At 50.0% G+C, this 8,919-nt stretch overlaps 1 pseudogene across 1 annotated transcript; it reads right to left on the reverse strand.

Annotated features, from left to right (window-relative positions):
• Positions 1-5,036: 5,036 nt before the first annotated feature.
• Positions 5,037-6,092, reverse strand: LOC146426485 (feather keratin Cos1-1/Cos1-3/Cos2-1 pseudogene; annotated as a pseudogene). Its single transcript, XR_014856669.1, has 2 exons — positions 5,986-6,092; positions 5,037-5,641 (listed from the first exon to the last, which is right to left on the reverse strand). The product of XR_014856669.1 is annotated as a feather keratin Cos1-1/Cos1-3/Cos2-1 pseudogene (transcript).
• Between the last annotated feature and the right edge of the window lie 2,827 nt (positions 6,093-8,919).

Below are 8,919 nucleotides of genomic sequence, written 5' to 3' on the forward strand. Positions count from 1 at the left end.
CAAAAGAGCCAAGGCCACCATGAGTGGCAAGCTGGAGACTTTGCCAGGAGCCCTACAAAGAACAACCTGACTCAAGGAAATTCTCTCCCAGTGCATAAACTGAAAGCCACTACAATCACCAGCCTCTCTCTATGCCAGCCTCCTCCCCACCTTCATCTCTCATGACCAGATACTCCAAACCCCAAATATGAGAAAGTCAACATCAGTTGAGATGTCCAACAAGTGGAGATTTAAGTTTGGAAGAGAAAGAGAAGGGGCTTCAGACTCACCTAAGACTCACCTGGTTCCTAAGCAGAAGGAAGCAAGAGAAGTGGATGAGAGAGGAGAGACTTGGGCTGCCTTTTATACCTGCCCTTCGCTGCCGCAGGACCAGGGCAGCCTTTGCAGAGGTAACAATTTCCTGGCAAGCTCATCTTGAATGCAAACCAGCACATCTAATGATATGGGCTGTGCTTTCATTTCCTGCAGTGCTGCCTTTTCATTTCCAGGTTTGTTCCATGCTCGATCCCCAATGAAGGCTTCTTCTGATCCCTGGGATTAAAGGCCCCAGGATTTCTAAGGCAGGAATGCAGCAGTGCAGGCAGAAGACTCAGTTTATGTGCTGTATGGGCCCAGATCAGGCAAGTGATGCTATCCTGATCAGTCTTCTGGGGCTGTTTGAAGTGTTGTTTTCAGGAAGAAGCTGCAGCACTCACAGAATCATATAATCATGGAATATCTTAGGCTGGATGGAGCCCCTTCATAAAGAGAAGCAGTGACACTCACTAGACCAGGTTGTTCCAAGCCCCATCCAACCTGGCCTTGAACACTTCCAGGGATGGGGCAGTGACAGCTTCTCTGAGAAAACAGTTCCACTGCCTCACCACCCTTTGAGTAAGGAATTTGTTCCTAACATCTAATTTACATCTTTTCTCTTTTAGTTTAAATGATTCCACTTTGTCCTATCAGTATCTGCCTGTGTAAAAAGTCCCTATCCATCTTTTTATAAGCCCCCTTCAAATACTGAAAGGCCTCAATAAGGTCTCCCTGAAGCCTTCTCTTCTCCATGCAGAACAACCCAAACTCTCTAAGCCAGTCTTCACAGGAGAATTGCTCCAGCCCTCTGAGCATCTTTGTGGCCTCCTTCGGACCTGCTCTAACAGGTCCAGGTCTTTCTTGTGCTGAAGACTCCAGGTCTGAACACAGGTGGGGTCTCATGAGATCAGAGTAGATGAGATGAGAATCACTGCCCTCAACCTGCCAGTCATACTTTATGTGATGCAGCCCAGGACACAGCTGGATTTCTGGGCTGCAAATGTAAACTATTGGCTAATGTCCAGCTTTTCATCCATCAGGACTCCCAAGTCTTTCTTCACAGGTCTGCTGTCCATGAATTCATCTCCCAGTCTGTACTTATGTCTGGGATTGTCCCGATGCAGGTGCTGCAGCTTGCACTTGAACTTCGTAAACTTCATCAGGTTCTCATGGGCCCACTTCTCAAGTTTCTCCAGGTCTCCCTGGATGGAACTCTCTCCTGTAGTGTCAGCTGCACTGCTCAGCCTAGTGTCATCCGCAAACATGCCAAGGGGGCACTTGATCTAGTATCTCTGTCATTGAAAAAGATATTAAAAAGCACCAGTCCCATGACAGAGCCTTGAAACATACCTCTCTTCCCCTACCTCCATGTGACCATAGAGCCACAGACCAAAGCTGTGTCCATCCAGCCATTTCCATGTTCACAATAGTACACCCTTCAAATCCATACATATTGGGCATGTGTGGCCCAGTTTTGGTAGCAGGAGTGCTACAGGGATGGCTTCTGTGAGAAGATGCTGGAAGCTTCCTCTGTGTCCAGCAGAGGCAAAGCCAGCTGGCTCCAGGATGGACCTACTGCTGGCCAAGGCTGAGCCCATCAGAGATGGAAGTGACACCTTGGGAATAACGTGTTTAAGAAGGAAAAAAGTTATTGCACAGATGTAGTTGTGGCCAGAGAAGATGGATTTAAGAAAATGTGAGAGGAATAGCTCTGCAGACACCAAAGTCAGTGGAGAAGGAGGAGCAGGAGTTGCTCCAGGCTCTGGAGCTGAGATTCTTCTAAAGCCCATGGTGAAGACCATGGTGAGGCAGCTGTGCCCCTGCGGCCCATGGAGGGCATGGGGGTGCAGAGATACACCTGCAGCCCCTGGTGGAGCTGGCACCAGAGCAGGTGGATGCCTGAGAAGAGGCTGTGACCCTGTGGGGAGCCTGTGCTTCCCACACAGGAGTGTGTGGTCCTGACAGGGACCTGTAGACTTGTGGAGAGAGGAGTCCATGCTGGAGCAGATTTGCTGGAATGACTTGGAACCCTGTGAGGGTTCCTGAAGGACTGCCCCCGTGCAAGAATGACCCACTTTGGAGCAGTTCATGGGGAACTGTACCTTGTGGGAAGAACCCATGTTGGTAAAGTTTATGGAGAACTCCTCCCGTGGGAGAGACCCCACCCTGGAGCAGGGGAAGGACTCCCACTCCTCTCCCTGAGCAACAGCAGGAACTACCTGTGATGAATTGACCATGACCCCCATTCCTGTCTCCTTGCTCTGCTGGGTAGGGAGGAGGTAGAGCTGGGAAGGAGGAAGAGGCAGGGGGAAGATGTTTGATTTTTTTTGGTTTTCTTAAGATTTATTTTACTTCTCATTATCCTCCTCCGATTTTGTTGGTAATTAATTCAATTAATAACCCCTAGCTGAGTTTGTTTTGCCTGTGATAGTATTTGGTGAGAGATCTCTTCCAGTCCTTATCTCCAATCATGAACCATTGTTATATTTTCTCTCCCCTGTCCACTTGTAGAGGAGAGTGTTAGTGTGGCTTTGGTGGGTGCCTGGCATCCGGCCTGGTTAAATCCACTACACCACATCTCTCCAATTTGGAGATAAGGGTGTTGTGTGGACCCTGTTGAAGGCCTGACAGAAGTTTAGGTAGATGACACTAGCCAGTCTTCCCTTGCTGACTTTCAGTCACTCCATCCTTGAAGGCCACCAGACTGCTTAGACATGACTTGCTCTTGGAGAAGCTGTGCTGGCTGCTTTGGATTACCTCCTTGTCCTGAATGTGACTTACAGTTGCTTTCATGAGGATCTACTCCATGATCTCCCCAGGCACAGAGGTGATGTTCACCAGTGGTTCCCTGGGTCTTCTGAATTGCCTCTTTATAAATGCAGTCTGCAGCTGGATGCCCAAGAAGCCCTGTGCATGAGGATGGACTATGCTCTTGCCTATCCCTCCCTCCTCAGCTCACCCTGATGGTTATTTGTTGTTGTCTCCCCATCTACGTGCATTGGGCTGCTGCTTTTGACCCCGTTCCGACTAACTCTTCCCTCAGGAAAAATTTCTGGCTTGTTTTGACTTGTCCATTTTCTGAGTAGTCTGTGAGCACACAAACAATGCCATGAGTTTGCCTGGGGCCTTGCCCTTCCCCACAAGGCTCCAGCCCTGCTGTGGCTGTTTCCTGGTGTCCTCAGCAGAGTTCACAGTAGGGTGTGTTCCTACATGTGTTCATGTCTGGGGTGTTCTTGTGTGCAACCAGACTTGTGTGATTGTACCACAGGTGCATATTTGACAGGTGTCCTTTTGTGTCTCTCCTCACAAATCGACTGTGTTGATCATAGCAAGGACACTCTCCACAGCTGTCTCCATGAGCTCTGCAAAGCAGCAGGAGCTCAACTGCAGCTGAAAGGTAATGCCATCAGCCTCCTAGAAATCTCTCCAAAAAGAGGCACTGTAATCAATCCATTTCCTGAACCCTCCTTCTCCCCATCCTCCAAAGCTCATACTCCACTGAAGATGATGTCAAGTCCCAACAAAATCTACCAATTTAGATCCTTAATTTAGTTCAGTGTAACAGCACTGGGACTGCCTCAGCATGGTAGGCAGTCCCCCTCTGCCTGCCTCACCGGGTCAGGGCACAGCTGCTAGTGAGTTCAAAAGGATGGGGTTTGCTTTATCCTGGAGAAAGAACAATGAATCCAACTTACCCTCCTTATTCAGGCTGTGTCCAAATGGATCTGCTTCCAGTGAATTGTTGGTGCTTCCAGGAGTGGAAGGGGACCAGAATGACCTTGCACAGAGCTTTTCTGGAGCAGCGCTGGTCCTGACATAGCAGGGCCTTTGAGGCCCTAAGCCTGGGCAAAGCTGCTCCATCTGTGCTTGGGAGTGACAAGGTACAACCTAGCAGTGAAGGGTTTGAGGGCATCAGTTACTCTCCTCGGAGTGCCCTGGCCCAGGAGGGTTCAGGGAACTCCAGTGTGAGACCCAGGTGTGGTTAATCCCAGTACTGACTTACAAAGGATGCCAGCCCTGCATGCCTGCCAAAACCTGGGCCCTGCCATGGGCCTTGGCTGTGATGGTAAAGCTGCAAGGATGAACTGATCCCAGCTGCCCATGCCCATGGGTTCTGGCCATGGTCTGAGACTGGGCAGTGGAGAGGAGGAGAAGGTGGAGATGAGGCCATGGGCCAGCCCTGAGGCTATTCCACATAATTACACTCCTGACGTCCTTTGGGAACATTTTCTGTCTACCCCAGCATAGCACTGACCAGAGCAAGTGTTGCCACGTTGCCATGATCCTGCAGAGTGGTTTGTCTCCAGGACCTCCCACAGAATTTTAGTTGTCACTTGAGAACAGCAGAAGTTTTTGCAGGAGCTGTTGGGGGCAGAGACACTGAAGGGCAAGGGCTGATTGCCACTTGCTCTGGGGTAGCTGGGGATGTTTTGCATACTGCTGCAGGATTGTGCCCCAAAGATTACCCTCTGCAGTGTATCCCAACCTCCCATTATTCTGGATGAAGAATCTCACTACATTGTCACCTTATCCCCTGACAGGATCAACACAGTTCTCCCTTGGCAGCTTGCAAGGGTATACGTGGAGGGAAGAACCACCTGGAGACTCAACCTGAGATGCAAAAATCTTTATTGAGATTAAAGAGGGAATCAAGGTTGCTAGAAGCACAGGCCCGCAGTGCAGGGATCTGGAGGGACAAGCAAGAGACTTCACCTCTTGGCCGTGGTGAAGTCCATGCAGGGCATCCATTTGCCTTGCCTGTAGAGTGCAGGCTGGCTTGGAGGAGCCTTGCAGCCCAGGGGAGCAGGACACAATGAAAAGACAGACAAGGAAATATGTAGGAAATACATAGGGCATGCTTTTGAAGTGCCTGAGCTGGGCTCTTCCTGTCAGCATTTTCAGGAGGAGCTAAAGATGGTCAGTCCCTTTGAAAGAAATGACCTGAAGATTCTTCCTTTGTCCAGCACCATATCTGGAGACCTTGGGGAGACTTCCCAAGACCTATATGCACCCAGCACCATTAGCAGGGGAGGCCCCTTCTTCCACCATAGCGCCTGGTGATGCAGGAGATGTCAAAGCCACCAGAGTTGATGGGCACTCCGTCAGAGCTGAGGATGTTGCCAACGGCAGCCGAGGTGGAGGATCCCACCACAGTGTTCTGTGGGAAGGAGCTGAGGATGGGGCCAGGCAGGGTCACCACCACTGCAGGAGGCTCAATGACAACGGTGGAGTCCTGGCACTGCCTGACACAGCACTCATTGCAGCTGTTGGCCAGTGGGGTGGGACCACAGGGCTGGCAGGGACGGCACTGGGTGTTGCAGGACATATCTTGGGTCTGCAGGTGCACCTGTGAGGGAGAGCACACAGGAAACAGAGCACAAGGGTGGGTGGGTGGGTGAAGAGCAGCCTGGTTATACCATCACAAAAGAGCCAAGGCCATCATGAGTGGCAAGCTGGAGACTCTGTCAGGAGCCCTACAAAGAACAACCTGACTCAAGGAAATTCTCTCCCAGTGCATAAACCAAAAGCCACCACAGTCACCAGCCTCTCTCTATGCCAGCCTCCTCCCCACCTTCATCTCTCATGACCAGATACTCCAAACCCCAAATATGAGAAAGTCAACATCAGTTGAGATGTCCAACAAGTGGAGATTTAAGTTTGGAAGAGAAAGAGAAGGGGCTTCAGACTCACCTGGTTCCTAAGCAGAAGGAAGCAAGAGAAGTGGATGAGAGAGGAGAGACTTGGGCTGCCTTTTATACCTGCCCTTTGCTGCCGCAGGACCAGGGCAGCCTTTGCAGAGGTAACAATTTCCTGGCAAGCTCATCTTGAATGCAAACCAGCACACCTAATGATATGGGCTGTGCTTTCATTTTCTACACTGCTGCCTTTTCATTTCCAGGTTTGTTCCATGCTTGTTCCCCAGTGAAGGCCTCTTCTGATCCCTGGGATTAAAGGCCCCAGGATTTCTAAGGCAGGAATGCAGCAGTGCAGGCAGAAGATTCAGTTTATGTGCTGTATGGGCCCAGACCAGGCTAGTGATGTACCTCTTTGTATACCTCTGGTGGGGTTGTTTGAGTTCCAGCAATCCTCAGCTGGATGCCCAAGGATTCCTGTGCATGAGCATATGCCCTATTCTTCTCCTTCTCTCCCTATGGTCACTACTTCCCTCCCCATGTCCACAGAATGTGCAAGTGTTTTTGGCCCCAGCCTGTCTAACTCTATCCTCAGGAAAAATTTCTGTCTTGTTTTGACTCATCCCCTCTTTGTGCAGCACAAACAATGCCATGGGCTTGTCTGGCTCCTTGTCCTTCCCCACAATGCTCCAACCCTGCTGCAGTTGTCCCCAGGTGTCCTCAGCAGAGCTCACAGTGTTTTATGTGACTTTTACAGGATAGCCTTGACTTTTACAGGATAGAGAGGTGGGCCCATGCAATCCTCATGAAGTTCAAGAAGGGTAAGTATAAGGTCCTGAAAGTGGGTTGGATCACTCTGAAAAATGGACATAGCCTGGGCAATGAGTGGACTGAGAGCAGCCCAGCCAAGAAGCACTTGTGTGCACTGGTGAATGAGAGGCTGGACATGACCTGCCGTGTGCACTTGCAGCCCTGGAAGCCAGTTGTATCCCAGACTGTATCAAAAGAAGAGTGACTACCAGGTCTAGGGAGGTGGTTCTCCCCCAACTACTCTGCTCTCATGAGACCACAGCTGGAGTGCTGTGTCCACTTTTGGGGCCCCCAACATAACAGGAATGTGAAGGTGCTGAAGCAAGTCTGGAAAAGGTGATGAAGATGCTTGGAGGACTGCAGCTCCTGTGCTATGGAGAGGGAGAGCTGGATGTGTTTAGTCTGGAGAAGGTCCTGGGGATACTTTGAATCACATCCCAAAGTGGATCCAAGACAGATGAAGAGGGTTTTTTAACAGGGGCATGGAGTGACAGGACAAGGGGTATTGGCTTCACACTGGAGAAGGATAGATTCATATTAGCTGCTTTGAAAAAGTTCTTCCTGGTGAGAGTGGTGAAGTCCTGGCACAGGCTGCCCAAAGAAACTGTGGTTGTCCCATCCCTGGAAGTGGCCATATTTGCCAGTCAAGGCCAGGTTGGATGGAGCTTTGAGTAACCTGGTCTGGTGGCAGTATCCTTGTCCATCGTGGCAGGGTTGGAACTAGATGACCATTAAAGTCCCTTCAAACCCAGGACATTAAATAATTCTACGAAATTTGAGAGGTTCTCTTCAGAGCAGTTCCCTCCTTATTGCTGCTTGCATGTAGCTTTGATCTCAGCTTGCCCAGCAGTGGCAGCGGAGGGCAGTGGGAGTTTGGGCTCCTGCCCCCTCACCTCTGCTGCTGTGAAGCACATCCTCATGCAACTTTTAAAGTTGCTTCTAAGTTCGGGGGTTTTGATGATAAAAACTTCGCAAAAAACCTGACTTGGGGCAAATCTATTGGAGGCTACACAATGAACAAACCAAACCAGCCTTGTCAATACCCTCTGCTTAAAAGGATACTGGGTTTCTCAGAGCAAATAGCCTACCAGCTCTTCCTATTCTCTCTCTGGGGGTCTCCACTGATGGCCACAGCTGGAGAATGAGGCCTTTGGTAGGAGGCACAACTTCTCATATGGTTTTGCCATTGTGGCCACAATAGTCTAAGATGGGAAGGGCCCTTCCTTGTCCTGCATCAGCGAGTGGAAAACAGCCATCAGACAGACTCTGGACAAGAGTCTTCCTGCACTCATCCACTGCCAGAGAGCAGTCCCATTCTTTTTCATGTCTCTCCTTTTCAGGGAAATCACTGGTGCTGGAAGGAGCTCCTACATTCCTGAATCCCTGCCAGTTTCCCTGTCCAACAGCTGGTAACATATCAGTGATCTTGATTCTTCCCATGACCTAAAGGAAGGGGTCTGGGGACTTATTTTCAGGCAATCTCAGTACAGTTTTGCTTATGAAAACTCATCTCCAGGGTGCTGAGATTCCAGAGGGATTCCACCCTTTGAATTGGAGTCTGTTGCTCATGAAATATCATCCCTTTTGTCTGAGAAATCTTAGGGTACCTGTTTGTTTTCTTAGTGCTGTTCCAGGACAGCCTGCCTCTCCCAGGCTCTGACAGCCCTGTCAGAGGCTTTGCATGCCCCTGTTTATCTCAGAGGGCTCTAAGCAGTGCTCTCAGTGTCCTGCACTCTGCCGTGTCCTGAATTTCTTGGACATTTCAGGTCCTGCTTTTTGTTGCTCCCCAGGACTGCAGAAGGTTTCAACACTCCAAATATGCTTTTCTCCCTAAAATGTGTCATTCCAAGGCAGGGATGAGAAGCAGTGATGTCTACATGAGGATAAATCAAGTCTTGGGCTCTTTCTGCAGTCTCAGTGGGCTTTCCCAGGGATTTTCCCTAATGCCACTGAGAAGGAGAGCACAGCTGACAAAGGGTGGGCATCACCCTGTCCTTGGGCAGTGGTGCCTGGGCCTGAGTGTAGGTCTAAGCATTGCTCCTAGGAGAAAGGAGTAGATGCTCAGTTCAGACTCAGTCATTTCCCTTGGAGAGTTCTACACTCTCAAATTAATCCCACCCTCTCCATAAAGGTGAGTCTACCATGTTGATATCTCCTCACTGTGAAGTGGTTACGTGGACTC

Source organism: Lichenostomus cassidix, chromosome 27 (assembly GCF_008360975.1).
Source record: "Lichenostomus cassidix isolate B80296 chromosome 27, HeHo_3.0, whole genome shotgun sequence".
Lineage (NCBI taxonomy): Eukaryota > Metazoa > Chordata > Aves > Passeriformes > Meliphagidae > Lichenostomus > Lichenostomus cassidix.